Raw genomic sequence first — 9,928 nt, forward strand, 5'->3', positions numbered from 1 at the left:
TTAAAATCTCCATCACTTTGTGATATAGGAAGGATAGCTTTGCCTGGGAAAACCAGTTTCAAAACACCTGCTCAGAGTAGCATTTCTCCCTCAGAAAATCAGTGTTCAGCCTACACTGACTGTTCTGCTTGCAATAAGGAGGAAGCATGCAAGATACTTATTTCTCCATAGATTATGGAGTATAGAGGGATGTGGGACTACAGATAATTTTTTTTTGTTTTTTTGCGAGACAGAGTCTTGCTCTGTCACCCAGGTTGGAGTGCGGTGGTGTGACCTCAGCTCGCTGCAACCTCTGCCTCCCGGGTTCAAGCAATCCTCCTGCCTCAGCCTCCCAAGTAGCTGGGATTACAGGCATGCACCACCGCGCTCAGCTAATTTTTGTATTTTTAGTAGAGGTGGGGTTTTATCTTGTTGGCCAGGCTGGTCTCAAAACTCCTGACCTCGTGATCCTCCCGTGTTGGCCTCCTGAAGTGCTAGGATTACAGGCGTGAGCCACCGCGCCCGGCCCAGATGATTTTTAATAGCCTTTGATCATGGGGTGAGTGAGGAAGTAGGTATACTTGGCAAATGCATGGTTCTGTGATTTCTAGCTCTAAAGCAGCCTTATCTGAATCCCCAAATCTTGTGATCCTGAGTTCCATTACTGAAGCAGTCTGCACGGTAGGCATCTATTACCAAAATTTACCTCCTATCTGGTAGGTGTCATCTGATAAGAAAGAAGACAGGTTATTTTAATCTTTTGAGATAATCACAGAAAATTACAGCCCATACTCTTTATTACCGAATTCAAGTTTGGAAATAGGCCCTTTGTTTTAAATCATGATGGGTCTTTATCCCAACCATTTATCTAGGTCATTTTTCCAACTTTGGAGTTCTAGGAAAGAACCTTGAAAACCCGATACGATTCTGCAGCGTGAGGTCTAGGGTGACCATTTGGGCAAAGCTCCAACGGCAATCATTTACTGTGTTTTGCATTTCCTGGGATTTATTGAAATAAGAATTCACTGTGATTATGTAGTCTTCTGGCCAGTATCAGGCAGCTCTGCTTTTAATTTGGTTAATTTTATTTTATCTGAAGAGGGAGAAGAGGCACAATTTAATCTTGGCCTCCACAAGCATATTAAAGCTCATGTGTTAATCAGTGCATTCTTATGCTCCTACATTAAATGCCTTGGCTAAATGGATAAATGGACATGTGCCTAGCTTTAATTTTTTTTTGCAGCAGAAAGATCAGACTTCCATACGGCATTGTTGGATTTCAGAGGCTTTCTGGTGTATCTGTAAATCTGAATGTTGCCGTTACTTCTGCCAGTCTGTATAACCATGTGATTCATGCTGCAAATGAAATCAGGAAGCAGTGAAGTGTTAAAGCAAGACTATTGTCCAATTCGCTTGTCTTCCTGATCCTTGTACTTTATTTCACGTGTCAGTGTTTACATTACATACTTATATTTCCTGTTAAAAAGTTAAATAAATTGTAGCAGTTTGATTTTCTTTTTCTTAATGTGACCTTTTCTTTTGTGCTGTTAAATCTTTCTTGGAAAGTGGAAATTGAAGGAGCTCAACTCCTTCTTTCTCCCTGACTCCAGCCCTATTCCTCAGTATGGAGACCTGCCTTCTACAGGCCAAATATCCCAGAATGTTTATTCTAAAAACTTTAGAAGACTCAGGAAACCCAGTGAAGATTAGTTTTATTTTACCTATGTTAAAACCACGCACAGTAGGGATTACTCAATATGTGGGCCAGGCGCGGTAGCTCACGCCTGTAATCACAGCACTTTGGGAGGCCGAGGCAGGTGGATCATTTGAGGTCAGGAGTTCGAGATCAGCCTGACCAACGTGGTGAAACCATGTCTCTACTAAAAATACAAAAGAGCCAGGCGTAGTGGCGCATGCCTGTAATCCCAGCTACTTGGGAGGCTGAGGCAGCAGAATCACTTGAACCTGGAAGGTGGAGGTTGCAGTGAGCCAAGATTGCACCATTCCACTCCAGCCTGAGCAGCAAGAGTGAGACTCCGTCTCAAAAAAATAATAATAAATGAATACAAATTAAAAAGAATTACTCAGTATATGAACATTGTACCTAAAAGAGGTGAAATTCCTGGATCCATCTTAAGTTTTTGGAATGAGAATCACTGGACTGTGAGAGTCTAATTTTCTTAGAAATCTTGATCCAGTTATAGCTAACACTTAGGTAATTTCCCCATTTGCTGGGGTTGTCAGAAGGAATAATGTTTTAAAATTTTTTCTTGTTTTATATTTTAGAAATGGCATGTGTTGTATTGTCCAGGCTGGCCTTGAACAACAAACAGTCCTCCTGCCTCAACCTCTTGAGTAGCTAGGACTACAGGCATGCACCACTGCACCCAGCTGGAATAAGTATCTTTTTGTAAATTAATTCCTAGTGTCCTTGCTATGCCATGGGCTTTATACCCTATAACTTCTAGCAGCCATCTGGTGTTGTGCCATTGGTTATCATTCTTCTTCCCATGGGACCCCAGATGCCCTTAACTTGGTTTGATTTATTTCTCCCAAAGTGTTTGAAGAAATGATGTTTTTATTAGTATAATTCCAGGAAGAAGTCCACAACCTTAATTTCTTTTCCCTTGTCTAGAATGTCATCTTTCTCCCTGTTTATTTGTTACTCTTACTTTTAGGGCTGAGTCTCCTTTTTCTAAGAAGGCTTTCTATACTTCAGACTCTTTGATTACATTCTTTTCTGAGCCTTCTTGATTACCCAGTGTCCTTACTAATGGCATAGAACCTTAACATATAAACCATGCAACCCTGTCTCACAAGGACATTGTTGGCATATGAGGGGCAAAGACCACATCACACTGCTATGTATTTCCGGTGCTCAGCATGGTTCCCCGAACATTTTGGTACTGTACATGTTTATTGACAATGAAGAAAGAAAAACAAAAAGAGACCTGGGACTAATGTACAAACTATTGCTCTCAGCTTGGCATGGATTAAACCATAGAAAATATGGCAAGTTGGCCGGACATGGTGGCTCATGCTTGTAATTCCAACACTTTGGGAGGCTGAGGTGGGTGGGATCACTTGAGGTCAACAGTTCAAGACCAGCCTGGCCTACATGGTGAAACCCCCATCTCTACAAAAATACAAAAATTAGCCAGACATGATGGTGGGTGCCTGTAATCCTAGCTACTCGGGAGGCTGAGACAGGAGAATCGCTTGAACCCATGAGGTGGAGTTTGCAGTGAGCCAAGATCATGCCATTGCACTCCAACCTGGGTGACACAGCAAGACTCTGTCTCAAAAAAAAAAAAAAAAAAAAAAAAAAAGTCAAATCATAAATTCTGCCCGTAGTACTCAAAAAGGGCAATTTGGAAGATATGAATGTGTATATTTCGCCAGTTCTCCTGAAATACAAGGGCTTCTTCACAAAAGCATTTTAGAAGGGTAGCTTCTAAAAAGAGAGAGAGGGTACCTTTACTGAATATTCCTATTGTGACTTGCTTTTAGAGGGTCGGACCTAGCCCAGGAGACCTTCTGAACAAATTTGGGTCAGAAAGCCTCTCCTCCAGGTGTGAGGAGGTGCTGGGGACCCTACCAGCTACATGTCCTGCTAGGAAAAGGAAGTCTGACTGCAAGATGACCGTAGAAATACATTAGATTGAATAATATTAAGTAGCAAGGGATATTTTAAAACTGAAACTGTTTTGGCTCTCTTCAGCTGTAGATTCAGCATAGCCCTGACATTTAAACAAATGATAACCAACACATGTGAGAAATATAATGTGGGAAATTTAGATTAGGGATGTGAGATTATGGAATTATAGTGACAAGGAAAGACTGGGAATTTCCAGTTGTAGGCTGGTAGAATAAATAGTCTGTTAAAATTAACAATTGGGTTTAAATAACATTTTACTTGAGTATGAGCTTTTTTTTCCCTTTTTTTCAGTGAATTCTCATAAAATACTTTAGGTGGTAGGGCTCTTTGTTTGTTTTTGGTTTTGCCTCTGGTTTCTGGGCTTGAGATGCCTAGAGATGAAAGTATTTAAGTTGGCTGGATGAGGGGGCTCACACCTGTAATCCCAGCACTTTGGGAGGCTGAGGTGGGAGGATCGTTTGAGGCCAGGAGTTTGAAATCAGCCTAGGCAATAAAGTTTGACCCCACCCCACCTCTATATTTTAAAAATATACATATATAATTAAAAGAAAGAAAAGTATATAAATGAGGCAACTTCTTGGTGGTCCCAATAGCCAAAAGATTGGGTGATTTATGACAAAATTCCTCTGACAAGGGTGTTTTGCAGACCTTCAGCCATGGATTTCAGACATACTTACTTTACAAGAGCTCTCTTGACCTTCACTCTTGCACAAACTGTATATGGCAAGTGGTGCCCTTGGCCTTTGACTGATCATTTTAACTTGGGAATTGCAAGTTGCCAAATGAGAAGGGCGTACGTTTTTGGTTGGTTGGTTAGCTGCTTCAACAGCCTAGTATCCAATGCTGAAGAAGCTGTGACCTGTAAAGCAGCAGTTCTCCAATGGAGCTACACGAGACGGAACCTGGGATCATTTAAAAGTTTGCCACTATTGACAGGTCACAGTGGCTCATCACACCTGTAATCTCAGCACTTTGAGAGGCCGTGGCAGGCGGATCACCTGAGGTCGGGAGTTCAAGACCAGCCTGACCAACATGGAGAAACCCAGTCTCTACTAAAAGTACAAAATTAGTCGGGCATGGTGGCGCATGCCTGTAATCTCAGCTACTCGGGAGGCTGAGGCAGGAGAATCTCTTGAACCTGGGAGGCGGAGGTTGCGGTGAACCAAGGTAGCATCATTACACTCCAACCTGGGCAACAAGAACAAAACTCTGTCTCAAAAAACAGAAAAGAAAAGAAAATTGCCAGTATCTGGTTGACCACCCAGGAATTCTGAGTATGTTGTCGAGGGTGGGCCCAGGCATCGTTATGTTTGTTTTTTAACTCTCCAGGTGATTTAGCTAATCGGTAGCTAGAGTTGAACACCACTGCTCTGGGTAAAGTCTGACAGACCAACAATCATGCCAAAAAATCAAAGGTAATTAAGCAGACAGAATGTTTGGTGTCCTTTTCTAATTGTGACTACTGATTACCCAGGCCTTCATCTAGGCCTCTTCCCCACCACAGACGCATTTCTCTGTCTACTGCAGCCCATCAAACCTTACCTGCCCTCTCTCCCATTCCCTCTGGACCCTGCTTTCTGGGAAACAATTAACTAATATGATACTGAAGTACACTAATGGATGTTAATAATTAACTATAGCTCTCTTCCCATTGATCCTCTCACCTCAGTACACTGAATGACAACTCATCCGGAAAAAGAATGAATGATTATAATTTTGGCAATTGCAGACCTATTCAGCGTCATTTGATTGAATGATTGATCAAGTCGTAGAAGAGGGCTCGAGCAGGCCGACCTGCCCTTCAGGAAGACTGCCTGGTCTTCAAATTCAACCTTATTGCTTGACACTACTTGGCCTGCTCAGGTAAGGACTTATGGCTGCCTTGAGTAGAACAATGGGAAAGAAAAAAAAAAAAAAAAAAAAAAAAAGGCGTGTAAATATTAAGCCCTTCTACTCAACACACTGGAGGAGCCTGCTTTGTTTGGCTTTAAAATATAATTAGCTCTGTTTATTTGACAGAAGCACAGTAAAGACCCTATTTTACCTTTGTTAGTCTGCTTCTGGTCTTTGCAGAGAGAGCTTCTCTTGAGCAGCTGCCGCTGCCCTCAGACATGAGAGCAAAGGTTAATCTCATTTTGAGAGAAATGACCTGAAATGTGTTCACTCAACCAACAACAAGACACCATGTACCATTCAGGAGTTGGCTCACCTCTTTCTTGTCTCCCTGTTACTATGTCCCTGAGCCTTCCTGGTATTTCCTATAATGTGCTCCCATTTTTTCCTTGCCAGTGAAATATTTGTGGAGGTATGTAGAAAAGAAGGCTGTTTTTTCAGTGCTACATGTATAAAAGAATGTCATGAATTCTTTAAAACTCACCCCTTTCCTTGCATCTTTTTTTTAATATTTGTGTTCTCATAGTCCATGATTACTGGAAATATTCTAGAAAACAGCACCAAAGTGTAAATTTATTGCCATGTTTTCTTGTTTTGTTTTTGTTTTACTCCCAAATATCACTGTCTCTGACAGCTTAAGGCAACCTTGTCTGCCATGCTGTTATAAGGCTTCCCTAATGTCCAGCAGAGGGCATCCTATTCTCACTAAAATCTCAGCGCTCCTTTCCCTCCAGCAATTTAGTTCATGTCGGTTTTTGAAATTCCAGTGTAAGTTGAAATATCTTTATTGCATTTCTTTAGAATCTGTATTTCTGCATTGCACTCTTGTATTGCTATAATTGCAAAAATTTCCTGGAGAAAATTATGTCCTTAACTAACCAAGGGGTGAATTGTCCATCACAACAGTGACTCTCTGGTCGAGGATTCTCAAGTCAATTCTCAGTTGATTTCAGTTCTGTTTGGCATGACTTTGATGGTGTTCATAGGTAACATAAAATGTGTTTAGTTGAGAGGAGAAAGCAGCTACTCTTAGGGGCAATTACCAGCCATTTGCCCATTTTCAGGGTTCCAAATATGAGCAAACCACATCACATACACAGTCCTAACTTTACCTCTAGTAACTTATTGATAGTGCCAAAAGCAACTCGAAAGATTTATCAAAGTCCAAGTTTCTCTCCTTCAGATGCTAATTCGTTATCCATGGCACAGTAACTCAAGGGAAGGTAGTAGCATTTAGCAGGGCCTGAGCCCTGTAAAGTAAAAGTCCTTAGATTACCTTTGCTCCCCATGTCTAGGCTATGGGTTGAAAAGCACACATTTACAGAAGGAAGTAGAATTTGCATTTTAAAAGTGTTGGGTAACCACCTAGAGCAGACTTGGGTCTTGAGGAACGAACAAGGTCAGCTCTGCTAGATATAGAAGGGGATTCTATTCTTCATGAGTGTGACGCCTGATACCCTCCTTTGAGCTCAATCTTAGAAATATATGGGACTGTACTGGGTTATATTTGGGTTTAGGAGGGTATTTTGTTTGTTGGTTTGGTTTTTGTTTTGTTTTGTTTTTGTTTTTTGAGATGCAGTCTCGCTCTGTTGCCCAGGCTGGAGGGCGGTGGCATGATCTCATCTCACTGCAACCTCCACCTCCTGGGTTCAAATAATTCTCCTGCCTCAGCCTCCTGAGTTGAGTAGCTGGGATTACAGGCACGCCACCACACCTGGCTAACTTTTGTATTTTTAGTAGAGATGGTGTTTCACCATGTTGGCCAGGCTGGTCTCGAACTCCTGACCTCTGGTAATCCTCCTGCCACAGCCTCCCAAAGTGCTGGGATTACAGGTGTGAGCCACTGTGTCTGGCCTTGGTTTTTGTTTTTTTTAATACACCCTCTAGATTGTCAGATTTGCTCTGTGGAGGAATCATGAATAATAGCTAAGACATATTAAGCATTTACTGTATGTCAATATTTTTATTTTTATTTTGTTATTTATTGATTTATTTTGCAGTGAGCTATGAGTGTGCCACTGCACTCCACTCAGGCTGGGTGTGCAGCACCCAGGCTGCAGTGCAGTGGGACACTCATAGCTCACTGCAGCCTCAAACTTCTGGGCCAAGTGATCCTCCCACCTAGGCTCCTGGGTGACTGGGAAATGCGGGCGTGTGCCACCACGCCCCACTTATGTCAGGAATGCTTTAAGTTGCTTTTTTCTCACATAGTCGTCACAACAGCCTTATGAAGTCAATAACTATTATTAACCTCCTTTTATAGATGGGGAAACTGCTGCTTGGAGATATTATTAAGTGTCTTACCCAAGATCATCTAGGTAGAAAGTGGTAGACCAGCAATTCAAACCCAAGCAGTCTGACGCCTGAGTCTTTCTTTTAACCATGACCTTATAGTCCCTATTTCATAACCTCTTTGAAGCCTACAGTCTTTTTTCAATGATATGTTGGGGGAACCTAGAAGGAGTCAATAGGCAGAGATGAGAACAGGATGTAGTCAAAGTTGTTTCACTTTATAAAAAATAAGTTATTTATTTATTTAGAGATGGGGTCTCACTTTGTTGCCCAGGCTGGCCTCAAACTCCTGGGCTTAAATGATCCTCCTGCCTCAGCCTCCTGAGTAGCTGGGGCTATAGGCACTTGTTTCAGTTTTGTATCACCTTCTTAGTCCACTTCCAGTAACCACAGCCTGGAGAGTGTCCTAGTAGAACAGTGTGCAGCTGGTACATGCAGTGTTTGTAGGGGCTTTTCTAGAACACTGGGGGCCTCCAGCTAATTTTAACCACATAGCTAAATCAGAGAGGGAGTTGATTTCCTGAAGTCCTAGAAGTTAGTGGAAATTCCGGTTTCTGATTACAGTCCCAGCTGGATTTCTGCCGAAATGTGACTTTTGTGTCCAGGGGATCTTGGCACTGGTCCTTTCTTACTCCTGTGACTTTTCTCCTACCAGTTCTGCTGAGCCAATCAGAAAAGGAAGTGGGAAAGAATACCATCTTCAGGGGAGACCAAGGGCAAAAGCTTTCAGGGGAACAGGAATATTTTAAGTTGGCCCTGCTGTCGCTAAATCAAACCTCTGTCTAGTTGGATCCTGGGGGCAGTGTGCCCAGCTGCTGAAAGCTACTACTTATGTTGGATGGGTCTAGTACAAGACATAGTGATAAGTGGCCGGGCATGGTGGCTCACGCCTGTAATCCCAGCACTTTGGGAGGCTGAGTGGAGAGGACTGCCTAAGCCCAGGAGTTCGAGACCAGCCTGGGCAACACGGTGAGACCCTGTCTTTATTTTTTTTCTTTTAAAAAAAGACATGGTGATAAGAGGCCTACAAAACTGAGAGAGAAGAAAGAAATCTGGACTCTACCCTGTGGATATAGCAGAGCTAGACAGGGAATAGCAGGGCAGGAGTTACTCATCATACACATCTATGGATGCCACAGGAAAGATAGCCAGGGCCAGGCAGAGGGGACAGTCTGTAGCATGGCAAACCAAGAGCTAAAAGGTTTGCTTATTTCAATAGGTAATAATCTTCATGGTTCAAAATTCAAAAAGCCTAAATGCAATGTAGTATTCTGGAGTGAGTCCTGCAATAGAAAAAGGACATTAGTGGGAAAATGGGTGAAATTTGAGTAAAATCTGGAGTTTAGACAAAGTACAAATGGAGATGCTGCACACTGAAAAATTTCCCTTCCATCTCTGTTCCCCAGGCACCCTGTTACCTTGCCGTAAACAAACAATGTTATTCATCATGTGTGTCCTTCTAGAGTTTTTTGTACATATACAAGCACAGGTGTGTGCATTCTATTTTACACAAATGGTAAGATACTATTGATAAAATGTACACTATTCTGGCCCTTGCCCGTTTTTTTTTTTTTTTTTTGAGACGGAGTTTCACTCTTGTTGCCCAGGCTGGAGTGCAATGGTGCGATCTCAGCTCACCGCAACCTCAGCCTCCCGAGTTCAAGCGATTCTCCTGCCTTAGCCTCCCAAGTAGCTGAGATTACAGGCATGCGCCATCACACCCAGCTAATTTTGTATTTTTAGTTGAGACGGGGTTTCTCCATGTTGGTCAGGCTGGTCTTGAACTCCCGACCTCAGGTGATCTGCCCACCTCGGCCTCCCAAAGTGCTGGGATTACAGGCATGAGCTACCTGCACCCGGCCTCCTTGCTGTTTGTTTGTTTGTTTGTTTGTTTTTAAATAAGATATGGCCGGGTATGGTGGCTCATGCCTGTAATCCCAGCACTTTGGGAGGCCGAGATGGGCTGATTGCTTGACAAGCCCAGGAGTTCAAGACCAGCCCACGCAACATGGCCAAACCCTGTCTCTACAAAAAATACAAAAATTAGCCAGGTATGGTGGTGTACACCTGTCATCCCAGCTACTTGGGAGGCTGAGGTGGGAGGAT

The sequence above is a fragment of the Papio anubis genome, chromosome 12, assembly GCF_008728515.1.
Source record: "Papio anubis isolate 15944 chromosome 12, Panubis1.0, whole genome shotgun sequence".
Taxonomy (NCBI): domain Eukaryota; kingdom Metazoa; phylum Chordata; class Mammalia; order Primates; family Cercopithecidae; genus Papio; species Papio anubis.